Source organism: Netta rufina (assembly GCF_964035555.1).
Source record: "Netta rufina genome assembly, chromosome: 1".
Taxonomy (NCBI): Eukaryota; Metazoa; Chordata; class Aves; order Anseriformes; family Anatidae; genus Netta; species Netta rufina.
This window is the reverse complement of record NC_140123.1, coordinates 65,199,252-65,225,663: the sequence shown is the minus strand read 5'-3', so window position 1 is coordinate 65,225,663 and position 26,412 is coordinate 65,199,252. Positions and strand designations below refer to the sequence as shown.

Genomic DNA, 26,412 nt, shown 5'->3' with positions numbered 1-26,412 from the left:
GGAGATTGTGGAGCAGGGTGCTATTCCCCTTCCTAGGACCTCAAATATTTCCCAGTTCTGAAAAAGCAGGATGAGATTATCGTTCAGAAGGGGAGCTTAACAACCCTCTGAGTCAGTCAAATGTGTGCACATAAGGACTTGAGTCTTTCTGTTCCTCCCTGAGGTGCACACTAAGTCTTGGAAGAAACAAGAGGCCGTGCTTTTCTTTCGGTTTTATCTAGCAGGCATGTGAAAGGCAACTGGGGCTGCTGAAACCTTCAATTAAACGCTGTAAGAACACATAAAAGTTAAGAAGGGGAAGAGGGAGTTATTCAAAGACTTCTGAACTATTTCAAACAGAAACACAGGCCAGTCTCGGGACATGTGTTTCTGTAACTGGTACGTGTAAAGAGTTGAAAATCTGTGTGAGGTTATCCCCACTGTTTTTTCCCTCAGTTGGGGAAAGCAGGACAGCAGTTTCTCGGCATTGATGAGTTTACTTTGGATTTGCACGTGGTTTTCTACCTACTGGACCCTGTTGTCACCTCCACAAGGCCAAACCTTTTGTAGCTCACCACCTCAGAGAACCACCTTGGGGTGGAGGCGCCCCATCTTGGAGGTGTCCAAGGCCAGGCTGGATGGGGCTTTGGGCAACCTAGTGTGGTGGGAGGTGTCCCTACAGAGGCAGAGGGCTGGAGTTGGGAGGTTTTGGGGTCCCTTCCAACCCGAACTATGGATCTGTGAGGGTGGGATGGGGCTGGCAGCAGGACAGAGGCACCGCCACCTCATCCCTCGGGATGTCCCCGCGGGACCTCCCACACTCGGCCACGGGTGGCTGACCCACCGCGCGGCATGGGGCTGCTTTTAGGACAAAAGCCTGGGGCTGGGGCTTTTATTTATTTCTTATTTTTTGTGACTCCACTTCGAGGGAGGCGTCGGGGCGTCAACTTCAACACAACGAGGGGATGGCTGGGGGGGGGGGAAGGTGCTGAGGTGCCCCCCTCAACTCGAGCGCTGCCGGGGGGGGCACGGAGCCGCCCTGCCCGGCTCGGCACGGCTCAGCTCGGCTCGGCTCGGCCGGGCCTTCCTGCGGGGGGAGGAAGGGCGGCGCTCCCGCAGCGCCAGGGGGAGCCCGGGGAGCTCCTCCCGCGCCATCCCGGCAGCGGCAGCGGCAGGAAGGGCCGGGCGGGGGCGGGGGCTGGGGCCGGGGCCGTGCCTCTGCCGGGGCTGGAGGAGGAGGAGGAGGAGGAGGAGGAGGAGGGGGGGGGGGCGGCTGCCGGAGGAGGGGCCGGGGCTGGGGCCGCCGCCGCTGCCGCTGCCGCCGCCGGGCGCTGCGGGCTGAGGGCGGGCGGGGAGCGGAGGAGCCGCCGAGGCCTTGGACGCGTCCGGAGGAGGAAGAAGAAGGGAAAGGAGGGGGGAGGGAGCCGGCCCCCAGCCGAGCACGCAGCCCGCATCCGCTCCGGGGAAGGGAAGAGGGAAGCGGAGGGAAGAGGAGGAGGAGGAGGAGGAGGAGGAGGAGGGGGGGGGAGCGAGCGGGCACCGCCGCCGCCGAGGAGACAAAGAAGCGGAGCCCGCCCGGGCTGGGAGCCTCCTCCCCGCCCCGCTCCGCTCCGCTCCGCTCCCCGCCGGCCCGGCCGAGGTAAGCGCGGTGGCGGCGGTGCGGGACGGGCCCCGCGCCGCAAACTTGTGGCCAACGGGGTATGGGGGGGTGGTGGGGGGGGGTGTCTCCTTTGGGGGGGGCACCGCCCTCTTGGCCACCCACCCCCCCCAGTCTAATCCTAGTCCCAATCCTAATCGCAATCCCGGTCTGCAGCCGCCGCTTTGTGCCCGCGGAGGGGTGTGGGGGGGTCCGTGGGGTGCGGGGTCCCCAAAAGTTGCCGTGAGGGGGGACCCCGCTGGGGCCGCGTCCTCGTCCCACAAGGGGTGAAAGGCGGCGGGGTGCGGGGAATATTCTGGTAACCCCCCCCCCCCCAACACCATAGCCCTCTCTCCATCCCTGAGCTCCCACTTCAGCAGCCCGAAAAAGCGATGAGTGGGACCACGTCAGACCCCGAACCGTGGGGTTTCGCCGTCAGCAGGACGACAGAAAGCTTCAAAACCCCAAAAGTTAACAGCCCCCCCAAAACACACACACACACAGGGCAAGGCACAGGCAGGGTGCCCACAACCTCACTGGGTTTTGGGGTGCCTCCACAGACTAAATGTGGCCCCCGCTCGCCGCCCTCCTGTTCTTTTGTTAGTTTCCAACTTGGTCGCGTCCCAGCCTGCCTCCCCGAGCCGGACCCCGCTCCTTTTGTGTGCCGGGAGGCAACATTTGCTCCCCGGGATCACGCTGCTGCCATCGTGGCCGGCCAACGGAGGAGAGCTGGGCTCATCGGAGGAGAGCTGGGCTCGGAGGAGAGCCGGGCTCGTCGTCCACCAGCGTCCTCGACAGCCACGGAGCTCCCCGGCCTAGCCACGCGTGCCTGGTGTCACGGAGAGCCGGGGCCGGGAGCTTAACATGGAGGAGTTGGGAAGGGCTGGCAGGGCAGGAGCGCGGCAGGAATGTCTCCCGAGAGCGCTGCTCGCTTCTCCTCCTGCTTTTGAGGAATCCTCGGCAGCCGGCACCGTGGCAGTGGCACCGTGTGGTGAGCCCGAGGGGGGATCGTGGCTTCTGCTGGAAAATTGCTTTGTAGCTTCTCAGAAATAGCCAGGTTTACGGCGGGGGAGATTGGAAGTCTCAGGGCTGGCCCCGGTCGATTTAAGCAGCCTCGTCCTCATAGCTGACTTTCTTGAAACTTTGACAGAAGATGTCGCTTTTGGGAGCAGAAAGTAAGCATAGAGACAGAAGGCACCTGTACTGCTAAGATCAAGCCTGTAATTAGCAAATATTTTAATATAGGCCATGAAACAGATACAGACTCATTGCAACGTTAGCTCTCCTTGCAGCTTTTCTGTCGCTGCGCTGCTATCTTTCGTACTAGCCTTTTACCTCTGCTAGATGGTATTTCTGATGTCTGTTGTGGTACAGTGGGACTCAGGATCTCTTGTGCTGTTTTTCTCCAAAACCAACAGCAGAGTTAGTCACTGATGGTTGCTTATATTGTGTCCTTGCTGCTGAATGTACGATAAATCCCAAACTTCAGCCTTTGCCTAGCTGCTGCGATGGAAAGGGAACTTATCCCTTTTCTGTCCTTCGTCTCTTTCTTTTCTCTATAGTTTCCTGCCTAGCTGCGTGGGAGCGTTGAGGAAAGGTATTTGCTCTCTTATGTGTCACGTCACATCTACTGTGTGCTAAAGAAGAGGGACAAGGTCAGCAGCATCTGCTTTGTTTCCAGCCTTTGTATTTTTTTTTAGCGTGGTGTTGCTGTTGACATTTGTTATTCCTTTGCTCATGGTGCTTTCCTTAGCAGTTACAGTAGTGACTCAAAAGCGATGTTTGGGCAGTATTGTTTGCCGGTCATAGCCTCAAGCAGCAGCAGAACTACCTGAAGTGTCCTTCTTTTTCATGCCACACGAGCATAAAACCTGCTCCACGCTCACAGAGGCAGGTGCTCTATCAATTTACCTGCTGCAGGATCGAAATCAAAACCAAGATGCCTTTGAATCTGATGCTTACAGATGTTCTAGAAAATGATTTCTGCTTGCGTCGAGGGCTTGCAGTTTCTGAACCATGGCTCTTCCCATCCCCTGTGCTCTCCGAAAGGGGGGTTGCTGGCGGGAGTTAGCAGAGATGTTTGAAGGAAGGCACCAACAAACCCCAGGTGCTGCCGCATTTTGGTTAGTGTGGTCAGACCTGAGGTGAGGTGCTGGACACACCGCTGAGCTGAAGTAGGTCATCGCACGTGGTCTGCTCTGCCAGTGCTGTGAGCGGAGGCGCGCTGCAGTCAGGCTGCTTTCTACTTCTGCTGAAATAATAAACTTCCAGGCAATACCCTTTATCCTTCTATTTACCAGGCATACAGGAATGTTGCAAAACGATAGCTCCCACGGAGCCGGAGAGTCAAGGATCCCTGGTAGCTCCTGGATTGGAAGGCCTTCACAGGCTACAGGGATGGCGTTTGTCATGTGGCAGATAGGCAGATAGCATTGTTTCTTCCTCCTAAAGCACACAAGTGAGGCCTATACGACGAATTTAACTAGCATACTCTCATGTGGTCTTTTGAAATAGATGCTGGATGAGATCTGGTGACTTCTGCCTTTTGAAAAACAGCTTTCCTGTTTGTTTTGCTTTGTGAGTGCATGAAGGTTGGCCAGCCCAGGTATCCTAAGCTATTTCCTGTTTTAGGGCGCTCCATTTAGTTTTTTCTTACCGATTCAATTAGATCCACTAGTTTCCTCATCGTAACTTAGCCATCGGCGTTCTGCCCAGTTAAACTGTTGCTCTGTTTCGTGGTGGGTACAGTGATTCTTTCAATTGTTTTTTTTTTTTTTTCCTAGAGTAATAATTTTTCCTCCGTCGTGAGGATTCTTAATTATTTCATAAATGCTAATGAAGTGAGTAAATTGGAAGTGCATTGAGATATGAAATACATACTTTTATATCCCATTAAATATATATGACACAACAAATGAATTTGTCTCCCACCGTTAACAAGCCGAGTTCCTGTTTTAAAACCAGCGTAAATAACTTGGTGTGCAGTGAGGTGCCTTGGCGGCGTATGTTCTTAAGCCTTGGGTAGAGTATTGTAAATTTGGGGAGTTCATACGGAGAGAAATAAATCCTGATTAGAGAACAGCAACCCGTTGCATTTTACATTATTGCAGGTATTGCACAATAAACCGCTGTCAGTGAAGTTTTAGAAATACTCCTGTTGAGAAAAATGTCTGTTAGAGTGGAAGCTCAGACGTGGCAGCGTGCCCAATATCTGTTCAAAGGGGTAGAAACGCGCTGCGTGGCTTAGAGGCTTTTTCCCTCTATAGGTTCGTTGCCCTGCTTTTGGTCCTGATCTCATTAACGAGCGTTAATATGGTGACATGTAACTAATAGTCACTAGCCAGTGAAGCACAGTGGAGTGAACATGCTGGGACTCCTGACAGATACCTGAATGCTGAAAAATGTTGCATCTCTCTTAGTCGTGAGGATACAGATGCAAAATGAATGCAATACAGGTGCACTTTTGATCTGAGCTGACGAAACTTGATCCAGTTTTACTCAACCTTGACTCATTTAAGTTATTGTCTGCAGACAGCTCACAGCTATATAAATAGCTATGGAAATGTGAAAACAGGTGTTGAGAGATACCACAGGTAGAGTGTAGCTGAAACTTTACTATGAAAACCTGCTATATTTAGGACATTCACCAAATCTGATAGTAACGAGAAGCAAAAGTCAAATGAAATACATTTTTTAAATTAAAAATGATTTTGGAACGAAAGTGGTAGCTCATTACCATAGTGTTTCATCAGGTTTCAGAAACATGTTTGATAGGTAGGGCATTTTCTTTGTCTGTCGCTTAGCAGGGACCTAAAGCATCATCTCTGGAGGAGCGTGGATAGTGTTTGCTGTGTCAGGGCTGGAGCGTTTAACCAAAATGGATTAATAACCAAAAATAAATGAGCAGGCCTGCAGATTTTTTTTTTTCCTTTTGTGGAAAGTCAAATTTCAGCCTTAACCCTATTACGGTTTTTAAGGTCTAGAGTGTTGAGAGTATTTGTGGGGGCTTTGATAAGGAGAAATGTCAGGGATATGAAAGCAGACAGCCCAGTTTGAGGGAGGAGGATGCTGAGGCCCCTTGGTGAAGCAGGGGCGCTGAGGCGTGTCCCGTTAGGGTGCGAGGAGCTGCTCGGCTGCCTTTTTCTATGGGTTACGCTAGGTCAGCTTGGTGCACATCTGGGGAAGCAGTCCAACTGCAGGATGCTGGGAGCAGGGTTAGCAAAAAAGGTCTGGTCTGCGTGGTAGTTTGGCCTTTTTTGTGTGCTTTTTTATTTAAAGAAGATAAAAGCTGTTAAAAGCAAGCCCAGTTCTCTTATGATTTAACTTTACTGTCCTTATATTGAAGAGTAGTCGCTGAGCAGAGTTTTAGAACTTGCCCTTCAGATTGGGAATAGATCGCTGCAGGTTGGGAGTGTTTCAGAAAGGAATTGCATTTATTACGTATGCAAAAGATAGGTTAAATCTATGGTTGTAAACATAGGATTCTCAAACTTGTCCCATTTAAGTTGACCAAAGTAATCCTTTTTTGTATACTGTTCAAGTTACTTCACTATGTAGGAAAATAGTAGTCCCTTCTCAGGTTTAGGACAGAAGAGGAAAAGAAGAGAAGGAGAGAAGAGGAACACTAAATCCAGCTAAAACTTACTGTACACACAGGGAGTTAAATTGTATAACTCCGAATTTCTTTAGGGCATTCTGGACTAAGCAAACATTTCAAGGAACAGCAATAAATTAAGCCTCCTGTTTAGCAAAGCCTGGCACTGATAACAGCAGGGAGGGATCCCAGGTATCGATCGGCGCGACCTCCTGCCTGTAATGAACGGGGGAGCACCCTCAGCGCGGTGAGGTGTGGCTGTTTTTCCTTCCTGCCCTTGCAGTAGCCATGTGTTCATTACCTTCATTTTCTCCCATGCCCATTGTGGGTCCTGACGTGCTTCCAGTGCCACCTCGGGCTGCTGCCGCTCGTGATGAAGTTACTTCTGAGCTGACACCCCAGCGCTGCTGCGGACGGAGGCGAGGGAATTATTTTGAACTTTGTAACGTGGAAGGAAAGATAGGCGGCTGCACAATAAGATAGATTCTTGTGGCGGATTGTGAGAGCTGTCACGACAACAAATCGCATGCTCGTTTCTCTGAATGGATGGTGCGCCTCCAAACATACGAAGGGTGTTGCCCAATTTGACAGGTCTGGAAGGATGACGTGCCGGGGATCCTGGAGGCCGGGGCTGGATGAATGTCTGGCTTCACAAAACTTATTGCAGGTTTTCCTTTGTTTTGAGCTCAGGTAGAAAAACGAGTGCCCTTTGTGTTTGTTTGTTTGTTTTGCTTTTTTTTTTTTTTTTTTTAAAATAGATTTAGTATTTGTTGAAAAGTTACTTAGTAATTTTAGTTTGAAAGTTTGCCAGGTTAACAGAAGAGAAAACACATTTGTACGTCATCTGGTCACTTTAAAGATCAGTATGTTTTGAGTGCTTTCAGTGTTTTTATTAAGGACTTCAACAAAACCAGAAGGACAAGCATTGAGTCCAGAGCAAGCACTTTATTTACTGATCTTTATTTTATTTTATTTTATTTTATTTTATTTTATTTTATTTTATTTCAGGTAGTCTTCCTGCTGTCTTGCCAGGGAGTGTGCAAACACCCCTGTTAGGTGTGCTGCAGAGAGCAGGGCAGGGAGCTCACACCTGTATAGATGGAGCAGGGACGGTGGCACAGACGTTTGGTTTGGTTTATTTTTGGCCTCGGCTGTTGTTTATTCATAACGTTGCACTTTCAGTTAGACAGCTGGTTTTGGTTTAACCCGATTCCAGAAGTCTTGTAAAGCTCAATACAAACCTGTAAATACTGATTCTGTGGATTTCGGATGGGAATGTTATGCTGGGTTATAATCCTGAAGGATCTGGCACTCTGGGGTTGCCCTGACTCAACTGATAGGCAAACAGCAGTTTTTAATGACTAGTATTTGACTTTTTTATAATTATTATTATTTTATTTTTAGTAGTGCTTTGTGTTTTTTTTTAGCAACACCGTCTGTGCCTGTACCACAAAAGAATTAAAAATAAGGTACTTTTTTCAGCAGCTAAATAGTGCCTTTTTGTATCTTTAGTCTTCCCTACCAGAACTGTGTGGAACCCTGTTGATGCAGTAACTTTGGTACTGTAAGCGAAGGCACAGCATTTTTCCCAGTGAGTATTGAAATTTTGTGAAAGTCCTTGCTATTTTTGGAGCTTTGTGGTTTTAATTAAGAATGTTTTTGTTCCAGTCATAAAAGAAATTGGCTTCGGTGTATCTTGCTTAAATTTGTTTTCCTTTAATCATTACATCTTGAATAAAAAAATATGTAGATGGTGTTTGTAGGTATAAAGGCTGAAATTTTTTACATCAAAAGAGAGTGTAAGCCTTTCAGAGCATAAACATATTGAGCATCACCGTGTCTGTCTTTTAAAAAGGAAAAAAAAAAGGTTGAAAGAAGAACGATGATCAATATCCTTCCTTTATGTTTTCAGTTTGTAGGCACTCTTTCTGTTAGTGCTGTGGGGATAACAGAAATAATTATATTGTGGGCTATTCATAAATTCACACTGTTTTGAATTCCATTTAATTCAAACAGAGAAAGAAGTTAATGCTAATATCCCAAATAATTAATGCTATAATAAAGGATCTGCCTTCCACTTGACACTGAATGACTTATGTTCCATTACATCAAAAGGCTTGAATCATTTTGAGCATTCAATATTAAAAATCTAGTTCATGAATATTAGAAATTTAATCAGATCGCTCAGTGAGGACTGTGCGGATTGTATTGGGTTTAAACACGGGTAATAATAAAGCTTGTGTTTAGCACGAGTATCAAAATATGACACATCGTTTTTATGAGCTCGGAGGCTCTTAAGGGATGCGCGGGGAATCGTAATGAACTGTTACAGGCCTCCTATGACAGGAAACTATTGAAGTCTGCGCAATGTTGTTCTTGGGGCTTTGTGAGCCTTCTGCCGCCAGTACTACCTTGTCATCCTGTCGGCTGTACTCCGCTAGGGTCTTTTCCATTTCTGCTGATCAGAGGTCCTGGCTGTTTATTTTGTTCAGATATTCCTTTTGTCGGCCCGGAATACCAGGAAGACAAGTTGTTAGAGCTTAGTCACAATGTTCTTGTTTTTTTTTTTTTTTTTTTTTTTTTTTTTGTATCCCAACTTTTCCTGTTGTTACTATGGCCCTGTGAAAACGGAGGCATGTGCTTAGCTACTGCTAGTGGTCCTATTGAAATGCCTCCCTGTGTTTACAAAACACGAAGCTAAGCCCGTAAGTCTTCTCAAGTCAAGAACCAAAATTGCACTGCTGGTCAACTATTTTTTTTTCTTTTAAGCTATACATTCTTTAACTTGCCAAGACACGTATGCTAAATTATGTGCTGAACTTCTGTCGGCAGTGTCACACAGCCAGGCTCAACGCCTATCCACTAACTAATGACATAACCCTAAGCATTTCCATAAAATTAGTGGGGCTGCTGGTAGTTTATCCCTATTTAATGAACAACACAGTATTGAGATAGAAAAACAAGGAGGGATCAGGCAGTGGTTGATGGAGCGCCTGCTGAAGGTGATGGACAAAGAAAACTCCACACTGGGAAGGACAAGGAATAGTTTAGCTTGGTGTTTAATTTCAAAATATGGAAACCTAGAATTTAAAACAGAAAAGCAGATTGTATGAAAGCAACTCAGAAAAAAAGGGTGAAAAGCACAGTACAAGAAAAGCCCTGAAAGGCTTTGAGAATCCTCTCTTCTGGAGGAATTGAGATGTGTGTTAATGCTGATTGGGGAAAGTTTTAAAAACTGGTTATTTCAACACGTTTTAACTATAATACGCTGTTTAATAGTGTAACTAGGCATAGTTGATAAGTCTTTTCAGGTTGTCCTTGTGATTTATCTGCTTTGTTCTTTGGTTTTCTTACTTCTGGATGGATAATTTTAGCGGTCAAGTAGTTGGGCATCTGGATTCCTTAGAGGTAATACAAGCTACGTGCTCATGGTTCAAAGATGATACCACGTGTAACTGTGAATTATGGTATCTGGCTGAATGGATATTGTCTTACTCTTCTGCAGAAATGGCATTCGTGTGTTAGTAAGCGTGTGCAGCGACAGAAGCAGCTTAGTATCCAGTAGTTGTGCTGTGCTTGCTAAGTAGCTAGCGTCATTTTAAATGCTGCGTTCCTCAAAGATGGAAATCCTGAGCCTGATGCCAGAAAATCATGAATGCAGGTAGTCAAGGTGGAGTTTTACCAGACTAGGTTATTTTTCTGGTAGTTCAGGCTGAGCACCTGTTGCTGTATTATCAAGTCCCTTCAGTTACGAAGAAATGTAGTAGGGGGTTGGTGTGCTGTGGCAAGTGCAGCCATAAAAAGTGGTGCGTTCATTCAAACTGGCTTATGGTTTTAGATGTGTACGTGTCAAAATACTTCAGCATTTCAAAATAAAATCACTTGAATATACAAATATAAGGTCAGAATATGGGTACTACAGGTTAACTTTTTTAATACAAATTCTGTAGTCTTTATTAAACTTTTGTAAAAAATTGAAATCTTGATTTACAAGCAATCATAAACTGTTTCCATAACTGCCCTGTTTAACAGGTAATACCTAAAGATGGGAATAGAGTGCATTTTAGATGCAACTCCTCAAGGTCTTGGCTAGAATAGTGCTTGTGTATTTAGAGTCATCTTTCTTTACCTCCACTTTCTGCTTGTGTCTTTAGCTAACTGTAGAAAGAGCACATTTTTGAGATGCCAGTACCAGCCTGGGAAGGAGCGTGCTCTTCAGCAAAATAATTGCTGGCTACCCGGCGATTGTAAAGTCTCTTTTGCCACTGACTATGTAAAGACCAGCTTGGCATTTCGAGTTCCAGCTGCAGCTGGCGGTTTAATGGTTGTTTTCCAGTGTACAAACTGGATGTGTTTGACAAAGGAGGGGTTAGGAATCAGTAACCGTGGGACTGCTGCGTGTCACCTCTGGCCTTCTCTGCTCGTGTGGGAGGTGCCCGTAAAGGTCCAGGTCAGGGCTCGTGAGCTGCCAACACTTCAGAAACCAAGATCATGAAACATAGCATCACACAGCTTCAGTCACATCCCCCAGCCAGCTGCCACCCAGCAGCTCTCAGCCCAGCTGGCTTGGGCCGGGGGGAAATAAATCCTATTTTGCCTTTCAGTTTGGGGAGTTTGTGAGTCTCTTCCTTCCTGCTTTTCCATTTTGCAGTGTTTCTGTACGTAGCTGTGAGTGGGAATAGACTTGACAGCGAGTGCATGTATTTTGGGGTTGCCTATAATCCATTCGTATGGCGGAAATATTTTAGCAATTAAAAAAATCATTAAATGAAACTAAAAACCAACCAACCAAAAAAAAAACCTTTCTATCTAGTGTAGCATATTTCTGCTCATTTAAGAAGTAAATCAGCACGAGCTGACTCAAACGCCACAGTTAAAATTTGTTGAAAATGCAGTGGGTGAGGTTTCTGAACTGAGCACAGCTCATCCACACTTTTGAACCCTTGTTTGCAGCATTTCTGTAGAATTGTTTTCAGCTGGCTTCTTCTTCCCTTAATGCCTTCTGGCGCTGCAGCAGGACGGTGGGATGGGCTCAGCTGGAAGGTGAGTCCCCACGCGCTTCAGTCCGTAAGTGGCTTTTTCACCAAAGGAAAAGCAGCGCTTTCACACGGAGGAAGAATCGTGAGGTTTTATGTCGGGTTTGTATCGTTTTCAGCGCAGTTGTTTTAAAATGGCAGTAAATTTGCAGAAGGCTGAAACGGGGAGTGCTGTGTTTTTGTAGCAGTCCTGGGGAGCAGGCTGTGCGGCTCTGCAGCTGCGGTGCGAGCGCCGTGGCAGGACATTGTCTTTCCTCCCACCCCCTGCGGAAATCCCGCAGCTCCGTGCCCTAACCCCTCTTTCAGAGCATCCGTGTGTGCCTCCTGCCCCCAGCCTCCCTTCTGTTTCCTCCGCAGTCCCGTGTGGGCGCTGGGCATCGCCTTAGAAATGCACGTGTTGGGATTAATTCACTTTCCGAGTGGCTGTCGAGGAGCTGAATGGCATCCTGCTGGCGTGTCAGAAGCCCCTTGTCCAACAGCCCCTCGTAAAGCCTCTGTAGAGGCTGTTACTCGTATATCCTTCACGTCCAGGGAGTCATTCCTTGAAATTAACAGCTGCAAAGGGGATTTGGCTGGAGATATTTTTGTTCTTGCTGTGGTGGCTCGCTATGCTGAGCATGGAGTGCCACACCAGCCACAGAAGCATGGTCGGCTGCTTGCTTCATCTGTTTGGGAGGAAAGTAAGCTAGATGTTCATTTTTTAGTAATATTCCTCTAGAACATTGTTATTATGAAAAGTCTGAAACATCGCTTTAGGTTTTCAGCTTGTAGATGGGCTTTAACATACTTCATGCCAGTTGCTGAGGCTCCTTAGTGCACTCTGAAACTTTACTTTTAAGGGTAGGTACAGGAAAGCGAGTTGGAGGATATAAAGCTTGAGCTTAAAGAGACTGAAAAGAGGGATTCATGATTTACACTCATTAGTGTTAAATCCTTTTGTAGCTTAAAAAAAAAAAAAGCGTACTTTTAAGGTTGTTTTCTTCTATATTTATAAAAGGTGATTTTTGGTCTCTGCCATCTTTCGCTGCAAAGTAGGCACAACGCAGGTGGCTAAGCTGTTGACCCATATAACCAACAACTTATATATCTTCAGCTAGTTTAGCTTCACAAGAAGAAGCAGCAGCAAAGTGATTTTTATATGAAGTCACTAGGTGAATAAACTTGTTCGTGAAGGAAGGGCTTTAATTTTTCTCTGGTATGTCTAATTTTTTATCATTATGTGTGGACTTACAGAATGTGCTCAGCTGAGATTGATCACTGGTGTGTGAAATGACCAAATTATAACAATGGAGAGTTTTCTGAGGTGGGTAATATATTTTCATATGTAGCTTCCAGCAATGAGTTTAATACACCGAAGGCCACATTTTCAGTGCTTCTGTTATTGAAATGTAGTGCTCTGATCGTTTTTCTACTGAACTTCAATTTAGAGCTTGATCTGGAAAACATCCAAGGAGAAAAGCATCAAAGGAAAATAATAAGAATTGTCTCAGAATGCAGGAAGATCTTTAAGTATAAAATTAAAATATGCAGAAAGCTTTAAAAAATATTTGCACAGAACACCTTAAAGGCTAAATCTGTAAGTGAGAAAGGAAAATAGCTTTACTGGCTTGTACCTTGAAGTTGTAATAGTTTGCTAACCTTGGGTTCAGGAAGTGAACTTCTGCGCTCTTACTGTTTATACCTTCGTTTCCCATCTTGAATCTTCTGGCTTTGCTTCAGCTCAGGGATTGTTACCATTTTAATGATAGATCCCCAAGGAGTATATTATTACTTGCAGAGCCCTGGTTTGGTTCTCTGCTTCAGTTCAAAGCCACCAGTTGAACTCTTCCAAAAATGTAATAAACCGAGTTAGGATACTTAAACCACTTACGCATGAATATATTTAGTTAACTTTGCAGAGACTTAGATTTGGGGTTTTGGGAAGAAAAAACACGTGAAGAAGAAAACGGTGGTTAAAAGAAGTGTATGCATAGCTGAGAATCAGTTCTGTCTTTTTAACGTTTTAGTTGTGGCATTGTAAGAATTGCTTTTCTAGATACTCCTGCCTAGGATAGGTCCTTAGGAGCCTGGCAGGTCCTGTATTGCTGTCCCAAATGTAGCCAGGCTAGTATCCTGTCACTGACAGCGGCTGCTAGCTTTTGCTTCAAAGGAAGGAAATCCTACAGACCAAAACCCCATTGTAACGGGAAGACAATAATCTGCCTGCTGCAGAGGGGTATGATACTCGTGTAGTTATTACATCTTAATTCTGCACTCAAAGCTGTTGTCTTGCATCTTGTTTTATAAAACTTCGTCTTTCTGTCCTGTTGTAGTTACTCCGGAGAGCCTTAGGACAGGCAGCTACCGCAGGCCTGTAGCCACTCGCGTGGCCAGGAGCCAGCCTAGGTGACGGCAGGGTTACAATTCGGGTCCAGCTGCGTGCCCGTGCCCGTACGGGCAGCTGTAGTTGGAGCAATTCCGCCAACGGTGTGGAAACAGCAGTGGGAGGACGGCAGCGCCTGTGCAGCTTCATTAGCTGGCTTCTCTTCTGCTTCCCACGCCGGGGGTTACAGATCATGATGGATGGCGAATTTCAAACCCATGGCCACCATGTCTTGCTGCAAGAAGATGTCCAGTAGGAATTTCTTCTGTCTTATCCAGAAACACCTCTGTGTATCGCACTGAAGTCTCTCTCATTTCAGCTTCCCGAGTGGGATTTTCCTTTCTTTGCAGCAGGTCTGGACGTGTCAGGCGCAGTCTTGGGCTCTTCTTGAGTTGTTCTGGCAGCACCAGCAGGTGGTTTCCGTGCAACCTGCAAAACACATAGAAAGTGCTCTAAAGTGCAGGGCGGTTGTTTGTTTTTATTCCACCTTGCAACGAAATCTTAAAGTCTTCAGGAAATCTAGCATACTTCACTTGTCTGCTGGACACAGTAAAACTTTGCTGTAGCGAATGGAAGCTGCTTTTCATCCCACCCACAAGCTCAGTCTGCCTAAAAAGCCCAGATACTGGCTGAGGGGGAGAGGTCTGCTCATCAACCTAAATCTCAGCAGGCACGGTGACTTTTTTTTTCACTTCTTCTTTCATTACAGAGGACTCGTCTGCCTGCTTTAGTTTCAACATTGTCTTTGCAGCTCAGCCCACACCTTTTTCCTGCTTTTCTAGGAATAGGTTCCCTAGATGGCAACATCAGCAGCTGGCAGCTCTGTGCTCATTACGCCTGGGGAAAAAAGCTCCAGATTTCTCAAACCCCACTGCCTCCAGCAGCGGCGAGTAGATGCGCTGTCACGGGGAGGAGATGCAAGTGGCAGCCACGCGGTAACCTCGTCTCTGGGGAGCTGGAGCAGCTGCGTGGATCCTGCTTTGGGACAGACAGGATTGATGAGGGTACGGCAACAGTGGGTGAGCAGTGGTAAATATCCCAGTCGCTGCTGCCATAAGGTGCTTTAGGTGCTCACGAGTGGTTTCTTTGGATAGAATAGAAGTGCTCTGCTTCCAAAACAAATGTTGCTGTGGAATATGCACACAGGAAGTTCTTCAAAGACTAGGATCCACCTGTCTGCAGTAAGATTGTCCTTAATTCAGGTGTGTGTGTTTCAAAAAACTAAGTACCACCCCATAGCGCTTCTTGTCAGTGGAGTTATTACTTGCTGTTCATTTTCATCCTTGGGGTAAAAAGGTATTTATTTGCTAAGATAACTTAGTTTCAAGAGGTGACATAAGGAGAAAAAAGAAGGTAAAACTGAATGTGCCAGCAAAAAAATAAATAAAAAAAATCTTCATTTATGTCTATTGGAAAATACCATGATTTGTGATTTTGACTTTGCTAAAGAAAGTGAGGAAGAAAGTCATTCCAGTCATGGAATGGGATTTGAACGCAGTTTGCTAATCCATGTTTTTTTCTATTTTTTGAAAAAGGATCGTTTAATCACAGATTGCCAATACTGGAAGGCAGGCATCCCTGCAAAGCAGAAGTTGTAGTACAAGGATGAACTAGTTGCTGCGTACCTACGGCGCAGGACTTGCTCATTTTGGCAACGGCAAGATGTTTAGTTCAGCTCAGCCAATTTTTGGAAACCTCACCCTAAATTGCTTAGCTCGGAGACTATGTGGTTCTTTCAGCCAGCAGGAGATCTTATTTCTTTCTCGGCTTTAAAAAAAAAATAAAAATAATCAAAATTGTATCTGTTTGCTAATTGTTCTGTAATTTTTGAGTGTTACTTCATAACGTGCACCATTAAACTTTGTATGCAGGAAGGGTGAGAAGTAATTATTTCTTCTTCAGTTGCTTCACGCTGAAATAGCCATAAAACTCTTGATCCCAATTCTCCACTCTTCCGTGGCGTGTAAATCATTTACTTGGTGGCACGAGTGCAACGCATTTGTATAATTTGGGCACCAATGTTTATGTATTATTTCTGCTTCAGTCTCACTTAAGGAAAGTGTAAATAACTTCACATCGTTGTAAAACAGTAGGGAAATGAGCCTCCACGAGGTAAGGCATTAGATTTATTTTCTGGGGCGAAGGAAGAGGTGCTTTGAAGCCTGATCAAAGCCTGAGCTCTCCGGTTGTGTGCGGGATGAAGTCGCTGGCATTTGGGTAGAATCTGTTGGCTTCGGGAGTTGTGGGCTTTTTTATTATTATTATTGTATTTTTTTTTTTTTATATAGGGATTTTATATTTCTGGAACCGCTACTCAACATATTTCTGGAAATGACAAATGCGCTGCCATATGGCACACCAGATTTCAAGCCACTCGGAGGTGCATGTGCGAATTTTAGAGTGCCTGGAAGAAATGAATGAAAACCACATTCTCAATTTTTATCTGTTGCGGAGCTCTGTAGGCAGATGACGGGGGAGGCTTTGAAGTAAATTCAGCTTGAGGGATCGCATGCTTATTTCTGAGCTGCAGCCCTAATGCAGCAAGGTGTAGAAGTAATTTATGTGCCAAAATGCACGCTAATTTCGGGAGGGCTGTCGGCTCATGCGAGGCTGTGTTTATTCTCACAGATGCTGAGGAATAGGGAGCCCGTGCCCTGTGCTTCTTTTTGCTCCTGGCAGCTCCGTTACCATTTTCAGTCATTAATTTTCAACCATTTCCATGGGTTAACCTTTCTTTCAGGCTTTAATGACTGATCTTAACTCTTACATATGGTCGAACTGTTATTTTTGTATCCGCGTCTCCTTCAAAAGTACCCTATTGATTGTTTTTTCCTGAGTCGCTTTCTTAAGCTCTCGTTGGTTAGCAAAAGCTGAGGAAGTTCATCCGGAGATCTTTGTCCCAGGGTTATTTTTAATCCTGGAGACTCTGTGAAAGCTTCTGAAATGTAGAAAAGATGTTTGGGGAATTTGGTTTAGGTTAGAAAAAGCACCTCAGTTGTATGAAGGGGAAACTAATAAGGGAGTTCATTATTAAGATCAGTTGCACACGTTTTTGACAGAGTTAAAGATGATGAATTTTAACATTTCATTCCTGTGTGAGGAGGGGGAAATCTCGTGGCATACGTAATTTGAATGATTAGTATTTTGCTTCAGAAGTCACTTAGCTGGTAGAATTTCAATTTAATTCTGTCTTCCTTCAGCAGTAAGAGATGGTTCATTGGGGAAATGGTTCCTCTACTAAATCCTCTCCCCCCATTTTTTTAGAGCTGTTTTACCTTGCCATGGTGATTGTTCCTACCAGCTTCCAGCCCTGCTTGTAAGCTCACCGTTGTGTGTCCGACCACCTCCGTAGCTGGGTTCAGCGCCGTGTGCTTGGTCACTGCTTCTTTCTGACCTTGGGAAGGAAATGTGGTTGTGCATTCCCACCGCAGAAGCAGCATCAGCGTGGAGGGGTGCTGTGAAGTGATGCAGGGCAGTAACCCTGCACGTGTGTGGAGGTACCAGCAGTTCTTCCTTCCGTGGTGTCCCAGGGGAAAGAATGTTTTTCTTATTCCTGGGAAATAATCGATTCGTTAAGCTTATGTTAATTAATACACCCGTTTGGCAAGGATGAAGCTTCTGCTCAGGACTGAGAAGCAGGAAGGTGCGGTGCCTGTAGGAGCACCAGGAGCCTCTTTGGGACGTATGCTGCAGGTTCCCCCAGTGCACCCCAGGGTGCCTTTCCCCACGTACAGGTACAGGTCACTGTTGTCCTTGCTCAGGGCATCTTAATTCAGAATGGGCTGACACTCAGCGTGCTGTTCCTGATGCTATAAGCAGGTCCCTTTGTGCGATGCAGCTCTCAGGCTTCCCTCTGTGCAGAAATGCTGGTTGAAAAATAGCTTAAGGGCAATGTTAATATACCATGGGTTTGTTAGGAAGGCGTTTTTCTTTGTATCCTCATCCTAAAACTCTTCTCTCACTTTTTGTAGGGAAGCTGGGCATGTTAACCTTTTAAAAGAAACGCTTAAAATCGCCAAGTCAACGTGGATTCAGCCACTGGAAGAATCCCTGTATGCTGAACCTTTTCATCTTGTACCTTTGACTTGGATCAAAATTAACAACAGAAATCTCCACAGCTGTCTTCTGAAAGGCTGGCTTGAATACATTAATATCTTAGTTTGTGTTTCAGTATTAAATTTTAAGCTGTCAAATACAAAACTTCAGCTGAAACCTGTGTTCTTTCGCTGCAGTATTCAGTGTAGGCGGTCTGCATTTTCTGTATTGTTTATAAATGTCTCTAAATTTATTGACTCTGAAACTTAGATGCATCAGAAAGGATGTCCTTCTCTAGGCTGTTACCTTTATTTTCTGTCAGATTGTTCTGAATACTTTTACAAATTGGTTATAAATAGCATTTAAATGTCATCAGCTTAATTATCAAAACAAAACTGCACAGTGCTTCTGTATGTGCTTTCCTTTCCCTTGTCTGTACAAGGAATTACTAATTGCATAAAATCTTCCTGCATTTTTTTTCAATGTCTTTTGGCTTACACTTTGACTGTTTTTGTCCTTTTTCTTCCGTAGTTTTTGCACCCCTCGACCTTGTTACTTATTTTCACACCATTATATTTTACGCCAGTCTCTCGCTCCGTACCTTATGCGAGGCGTGGGATCTTTAGCAGTCGCTTATTAAAAGCCTAAATCTGCTATCTAAGCACTCATTTCAAAGACATCAGCGAGAAGCAATTTGGCAGATCTCTCTGCAATAAAATTAAGAAATGATTGCATGCCCATTCAAGCTTTAATCTAGATATTGCAGGTAATGACAGTAATGAAGATGGGAGAGTATGGTCTAGCAACCAGAATAGATCCCCTGTAGATTTGGTACTCTGCTTTACTCTTCGGTGCTGTTTGGAAAAGCCCTGGGGACCTGAAGCAGAACTCAGGCTGCCTTCGGGCAATCGATGTACAAATACTTTTAGTTCTGTAAATTTTCTTTGAAGCAATAGTGTGTGTGTTTTTTTTTTTTAATTATCATTTGGTCGTAATTAGCCTGAGTCAGTCTCCCAGATTTTGGGGGAAAATCCTACCCGACTGCGACCTACAAAAGTTCTGTAGTTTTTTGGGTGAGACTCTACAGTCTGTGTTTTTCAGTAATGTATTTATATAGGCATGCAGGATAATTTCAGAGTTTGCAGACGTGTTCCTTAGTCTGGTGGCTCCCTCCTTCAGTTGACTTGATAAATTTGAGCAATAGGTGCCAAGAACTTTTTAAAGCTTGTGTTTGTCAGTGTGCATACTCCATTGACTCGTTAGCAGCTCTCTTCTTTCAGCAGAAGGCCCAGCAGTTCTCTGAAAGTCGTGGGAAATAATTTTTCCGCTTGTGGATATATTAAAAGGATTGATGGGGAAGCAACGCTGCCCTCCTTTGTGGTGATCCTTCCTTCAAGAATCTGAAGCTTTATTTTGCTGGAAGGAATTTTCTTACTTTCCTTTTAGAGGAAGCCTGCCAGCTTCTAGGTGGCAAATCTGAAATTGGCTTCAGAAACATAATTTACGCCAAGTGTTTAAGGCTTTGCTATATGTTTTATAATTGTCACACAGCTTTCTTCAAAACTACAGCGCTGATCAGTAATAGCCATACACATCCATGGTAGGAAATTTTGGTGGATATGCACTCCTGAGGGTTGCTTTTTTCCTGGTCTACTATTTCCTTTGTGTTTCACAAAATGAGACTGTAAACTGTCTGTAGTAAAAGTCAGTAATCCGGAATTGCTCTGTTCCAGCTGTATTTCGAAATGCTGAATATGGTCTTACGCTTCTTGAGGTCATTAATACACATCACCAGCAGGAAAGTTAAGGTAATTGTAGTTGAACAAATAAGTTTGCGCACGTAAATGTACTACAACTTAGTAAAACGTAAGGTGGGAATTGTTTTTTGGCAAAGGAACAAATTAATGGCATACCTCATAAGGAGGCAGCATTAGGAAAGGTTGGACCTGGTGCTTAGGGACATGGTTTAGTGGGTGACATGGGTTGTAGGGTAATGGCTGGACCAGATGATCGTGGAGGTCTTTTCCAACCTTAATTTTTCTGTGATTCTGTGATGTATCATTCATTTTACACTATTACTTTGTGGTGCTGTGTTTGGCTCTGATTTTTGGACGATCACCAGAATTTTGAATCCCGTTTGCGCAGGGTGTCTGTTCCTGAACTGATATCTTTTATAGTTCTTTGATACCATATGTCAGACGTGTTAAGAACTTGAAGCTTGTTTCACTGCTTTCTTGAGGTATCTGATGCTTCCAAAAATACAGGAACTATAATTTAAGCACTTAGAGCCTAAATACAGACTACAGTGTTACTGTCTTTGAAACTCCCTGAGCTTTACTGGGAACTGTTCCTTTATGTTTGTCAAGAGGAAAGACACTTGTGGCGTCTGTGATATTACTGATTTAAATGGAAGGTTCCTCTGATTGATTTTTGAGAACCAATTTCTTCTCGAGAGAGAAAGCTCTTGTTACAGGGTCAGTATTTACCAGCATAGGCTACTGAAGGAATGGTAAAATAAAATGAACGCAGCCGTGATGAACGTTCTCTAGAAACGAGGGGAAATCATTCCGCTTCCTTAGAAGGAAACCAGAATTTTCCCAGCCATTTAAATATGCAAGTACCTTAAACTTAATGTTTTCGGTTCCTTATGAGATTTTCAAGCTGGGAGATACCCTTAGCTGTGCTTTCAGGCAAGACGTTTGAGTCAGGAAGTTGACACCTCCGTATTTTTGTAGGCAAAGCCTACGTTCCTCAAGGGCTGTTACTTGGCTCAAAGCTGCAGACAGAGTGGGATGGTAATTTGGGGTCTGTGGTCCTCAGCTCTTGTCAGGGGATTCCCTGCTGTGCCCTGCCCACGTTTCTAGGTCTACAACGAAGATAAACGGGAGGGAGTGCTGACATTACTACTAAAATCATTTAACACGATGACAGAAATATTTAAAAGCCAGTTCTGGAAGGGTTGAGCCTTTCTGTTTTGCAAAGTGTCCAGATTTGGGCACCGCTTTGGAAAGCGGACGGAATATGTTTACCTGGCGTTCGTGTTTTAACAACAGATTGTGTGTGTAAATGTCAATGTGACATTTTTATTTCTAGCCCACACGACAAAGACAATTTAGTCAGGTCAGCTGCTAAAGAGTGAGCTGTTCAACAGGGCTCTTAGGCATCCTTTAGAGAGAGCTCTGAGTGTGGCAAGTGCTTACTGGTAAATGATGTTGAGATGTTTTTTTATTTGTTTTTCCCCACTGAATTCCTGAAAAAAAAAAAAAAGGGTATAGCTCTGAACATGTCTACCTAGTAGGTTGCTGGGTAGTGAGATAAGTTTGGAATGCTGTAATGAAAGTAGAGGGGCATGTGGTAGTAATATATCCATAAAGTAACTCCACTGAAGTGGCAAAGTGTTCAGAGCATATGAAATTTCTGCAGATTTACTTTGCAATATTCAGCAATGAGAGATTTTTTTTTTTTTTTTTTTTTTTTTTTTTTTTTTTTTTTACAGCCAGACAGGGTAAGAGCTTACCTTAAAAAAAATTAAAAAAATCATATTACCTTTTTCTGTGGGGTTTTGGCTTGCTCTCCCCTTCCTACTTCCCAACCTGACGTTTCCCTGCATCGACGCGATTGCTTACCCAGGGGAGTTTAAAAGTAAATGACAAGCAAAAAAACAACCAATCCAAACCAAAGCATGATGCCTTTGAAATACAAGTTGAATTCAGTGGGTTGTGGTTGGTAGGTGTTCTTGAATTCTCCCTGGAACACGTGGCAGACAGAGACAATTTGGAGCTGCCTTTGTTATAAATTAAATTTTATTAAGCCGTGATTGCCACCTATATCATACTGTAAAGATGGCTGAAAAGCATGCTGGCGTTCGTTTTGTGCAGTTTATTGTCGTGCCGTATGGGACTTAAATGAGATCTAATAGAGCAGTAATTGGATTTGCAGTGCATGTATGACAGAGCAGGATTCATGATAGTGCTGCTCTGTGTGCTATGGAGAGCAAACGCAAAAATGAAGTCTCTTGTAATAAAGAAGTGGCAACAAATAGATTCCTCGAGTATATTCTTGCTCCCTTAATAAATAAATTGGAAGCTGAAGAAATTTGTTCTCTGGGCTTTGCCTAAATGTGTCTGACAGGCTACCTGGCTGCATGGTTCACTTGGAAGGTATTTTTTGAGTAAACCGTATGGTGGGGTTTTTTCATTGTAAAATGAGAATTGAAGTAAATCATATTATTAGCAATTTTAGTTAAAATTAAAGTCTGATATTCCATGTTACGCTGTGGCATCAGAAAATGTGGCAAGTTTCTGATTTAAATTTGGTCCAAGCTGATAATACCCCAAATTGTTGGCTTGGAAAGGGGACTCTGCACATGCCTGTAGAAGTCACTTTGGGATTAAACATATTGAGCAGGTGAGGACCATAGCTGGCTTTTACAGGTACTGAGCTCAATTAAGACTGTCTGGAATCGTATAGCACAACCTGATGTTTGTGCATTACCCATTTCTTTGCATTATTTTTTTAAAATTAGCTTCCCTTTCTCCTGAACTTGGTATCATGTTGATAGCAGAAGCACTCACCGTATATACGTGGTGAATTATATTCTTACCCGTCAAAGTGTTTATTCTGGTCATCCAGGATCAGGGTTAGAAATGTGGTCTCAATCAGCCTGGTGTATTTCATCATCATTCACTTTATTTATTTAAATGTTCATTTATCTATTTGTAATTAAGATAAAGGTTTCTGGGTACTTTTTAGGTAGTAACAATTTATATTCCTTCAGTTGTTTGTCACCTGCATTTTTGTTGGTTTAGCAGCCAATCTCTTGGATAGCTTCATTTGAAACACTGATAAACTTGTACTTCCCTATATTTTCAGAAGCAGTTACTTTAATAGGCCAAAAAAAAAAAAAGAAAAAGAACAAAAAATTCATTCCCTTTTCTTTATCGAATTAAAAGGCTATTTGATAGTTGCATGCTCTAAAACCGCAAATAAACAGAACTCTGTGGTGAAGTTCAGCAAGCTGCAAATGCCACATAATTAAGCAGTAGCAGACACTTCCAAAGGTAGAAGGGAAATCAGTGGCTGGAATATTTAAAGGGGAAGAATATTGTTGTTGTTTTGACTACGTAAGCTTTAGATCAATGTAGTTGGTGTTTTTGGGAAGGTAATTCCATTAGTCAGACACGCAGCCTTGCTGTACCAGAGCTCTCGGTTACTGCCTACCAGTAGCTTTCTAAAAGCCTATGGAAAATGTTGACAATCACTTGTAATTGTGGTTTGTAATAACAGCCTGACACTGGAGTCTAGAAAAATACATTGGGAGGGGAAAAAGAAGTTTTGGAAAAAAATACAGGGATACTGGAGGATGTAGAAATAAGCAGAAATCATTGAATTCCTGGAGTCAGTACACCTTATTTCTAAGAAACAAACCTGGAAGCTATTATCGTGGGGGGCAAATTTGGACACCGTAATTGGCTTTGACCTTTTGCCAGCTGTCTAGTGGTTCTTTTTGCCTCTCCCTTGTGTCCAGGTAAATGTCATGCGTTCAGGTTTCTGTTCCCTTGTTCTGGTTTCGAGCGAGGAGCTGCTTATGTAGCTAATCTGTGCTTACAATTATTTCCACTTCTAACCCCAGTAGGACTCTCTTTTGGGGTATTCAGACAGAAATGACATAATTGGATTTCTGCCCAGATACTGTATATAGATAGCTTTGGAGATGTCGTTCATTTGACAGCTGCCATAGGAAATCTTGGGGTTTTGGCTATTGTTACAAGGCCTGCAAAATTCTCACTGCATTTTCATTTGCTGCCTTTTTTCACTGAAGTGGTGTGAATAAAATGAGTGGAACAAGACACCATCAGATGTGGGCAAGACAAGAAAGGGAGAAAATCAGTGCTGAAAACATCAGAAGCAAAGCTGTTGCCAAATTTTATTTGGATGTTATGAGATTTGGGAATATCTAGTTATCATTCAAACACCAGTAATAGCAGTGCCTGTGTTGCAGTAGTATCAGAGCTACGTGAAGGATTCTGTTCTTCCTGCCCACCCAAAGTGAAATTTCTCGGTAAGTTCAGAAAAAAATGGTTCAACGGTTTCCGATCACAAATTTGGAAGAAAAAAGAGGTGGTTTTAGGATCTCTGTTCTTGTGAAATAACTAAAAACTCAAGTTTTTGTTTCTTTTCTTGGATCTGATGAACCTCACAGTTCAGTTTTGATCTGCAAATTCAAAGTGCTGACTTTGGTGACTGCGCCATTCTGCAACGTCCAGAAAACCACAGAATTACAGAAAGGTTTGGGTTGGAAGGGACCCTAAAGCCCACCCAGTTTCATCCCCCTGCTATGGGCAGGGACACCTCCCACCAGACCAGGTTGCTCCAAGCCCCATCCAGCCTGGCCTTGAACACCTCCAGGGGTGGGGCAGCCACAGCTTCTCTGGGCAACCTGTGCCAGGGCCTCACCACCCTTAAAGGGAAGAATTTCTTCCTGATATCTGATCTAAACCTACCCTATTTCAGTTGAGAACAAGGCCTGGTCTCAGCACTTCCCCCTTGCTATTAAAGCAGTTGATCGCCTCTTTGCTGGGGATGTTTGTTTTTTGGCTCTCTCCCATATCCTCCAGGTGCACAGTGACTGGGTATGCAGGGATGCCGGAGGCATTGCTGCCAAAGTAGAGATCTTTTTTCTGAAGAGTACGCAAGCTCTGCCCTAGTCTGTTCAGGCAAACTGAATAAAAATAAAAAGTGCAGGGGTGTAGGACTCGCATCAACAGACAGTAAATGGGAACCTGTTAATGAAACTGGGGAGAGCGGGATCCCATAATTAAATTGTAATATCTTCAAATAGCACCTGGTGGTAAAATCCAGCAATGCACTGATCGAAAGGATCTTTCCTGGGAGGTGCAGGACATTTTTGTCCCAACACATTCATATATCCAAGGCTGGGAAATACTGACATTCCAGATTTAATGTTTTTCCAAATGTCTTTTGATGGCCCAACTGAAGGAAAAAAAAAAAAAAAGCACAAAATCTGCTCTGTGCGCTTCCTCTGACTCCCTTCATCTCCCTGGAGGTTTTGAAGACAAGCCACCGAGCTTGCTGTAGCCCTTCTAACATCACTGTGTCTGTAGCTGTGGCACGGAGAGAGCCGTGGCACTGCTGTCCAAAGGCAGGCAGCTCTGCCATGGCCAGACAAGTGATGTCATTGAAAGCACGCATACAGAAATAGGAAAGGTTTTCTTTCTGACTAAGAAATAATGAGTAATTTAGCAGCACAGGAGCTCTAATAAGGCTTACAGTTGGACTTTATCATTGAATTGCCACTGAGATGAGCATGCCTTGCTCTGTTCCACCATAATAGTCACCTGAAGGCTCTCTGTAGCCCCTCTTACAGTCCTTTTTCTGTTACGTCTCACCCCAGAGCAGATCTTAATCTAATTATCTAGATGGGAGATTTCTTCGCTTACTTCAAACATGTGTCCCTAGCCAAGAGTGGTAACCAGGAGTGTCTGCTTCGTGTTGCTCTGATAATCTGCCAGTGACTAAGCGTTGCATCCTCCCGTGGTAGCTAATTCATCAGAATCTGTGGTTTTTCACTTCTCCAGAAGGCATCTGTGAATGCCTTTTTTTTCAGTGGAGGCAAGCATTTTTACTCAGATGTGCAGATCACTAGATTACCATAAAGACAATATCGACGTGCTCTTTGTAGACATCTTCCGCAAACCTGAAATCTGTGAGTATTGAATTAAAAGCTTGAATAGAGGCATTGGGAAGAATTGGTAGATTCAGTTGGTTCTGCATGTATTTTGGTGTGCAGAGCATTAAATGGCAAAGTTACAGTAGAAAAAGTGGATTTGCTGGGGAGCTGCTTGGGCTGATCGCTTATTAATCACCACGCAAGTCCTGAAAGTTTCTGAAGTGATCTTCATGGAAAAGACTGTCTATGTGTGATTTTTACAATAAATTAAAATTAAAATATCAACCAGAAACAGGCTGAGGTTCCCATGGTATAAATTGTTACGCCGTTAAGTATAAATACTGCCTTCTAGATTCTAAGGTGCTAAAGAAAGTTAGTTTATCTAGCTGTAAATTCAAAGATGTTTCTTAAAAAGCAAATCCATAGCTTGAATAAAAAGGTATCCAGGTAAGGTAAGGAATCCAGGTAAGGTATCAAGGAAAGCAAATAATTACCTAGTGTTCAAACCACGGCCTGAGAACCTTGCTAAGCTAAGCACTATGTAAGGTTTGAAGTCTGATCCTTTCCTTCCTCAAAGATCCTGTGATACAGCATTTAAGAACATCCTTGATAGGTGTTGTTGGGTTTCTGCTTATCTATCTGCAGCTCTAAGTGATGATTCAGGTCTTTCAGTGCACCTTTGTAAGGGTTTATGAGACGCCTAGAGCTGCCCTAAGCATTAATGGAGACCTTTGTTGCTCTGTGGGCTTCAGGGATATGGATATGTGCACTTACACAGCAAGACTGCAAACTCTTAAATAAGGAAAATGAGAAAGGTTCTGAGCTCATATTTCATGGTAGAAAAGAGTAAGTAGCTGGATGGGGATAAAACGGAGTTGAAATTTTTTTCCTTCCACCGATTGCTTTTGAATGGGAATGCTCAGCAAAACTCGGGCTGTTTTGGTGGCACGCTGTCTTGCTTGTGTGCTTGCCGTGTGTCCTCTCAAAGCATTTGCACCCAAAGTGGGATGAGGCTCTCTGCCCTTGCTTCCGTGAGCTCTCCACTTCTGCTTTGTGGGTTTTTCTTTTTCTTGTGCAAGG

At 44.2% G+C, this 26,412-nt stretch overlaps 1 protein-coding gene across 2 annotated transcripts in view; it reads left to right on the top strand.

Moving 5' to 3' along the window:
* Positions 1-1,512: 1,512 nt before the first annotated feature.
* NCK2 (NCK adaptor protein 2) overlaps positions 1,513-26,412 on the top strand; it is an 82,698-nt gene continuing 57,798 nt past the window's right edge. Inside the window, exon 1 of one of the 2 annotated variants that reach the window (XM_084306001.1) lies at positions 1,513-1,618. The gene's annotated coding sequence lies outside the window, so the exon portion shown is untranslated. Of the gene's footprint in view, positions 1,619-7,740; positions 7,801-26,412 lie in introns of those variants that run through there. The other variant, XM_084306002.1, reaches the window with a different exon arrangement.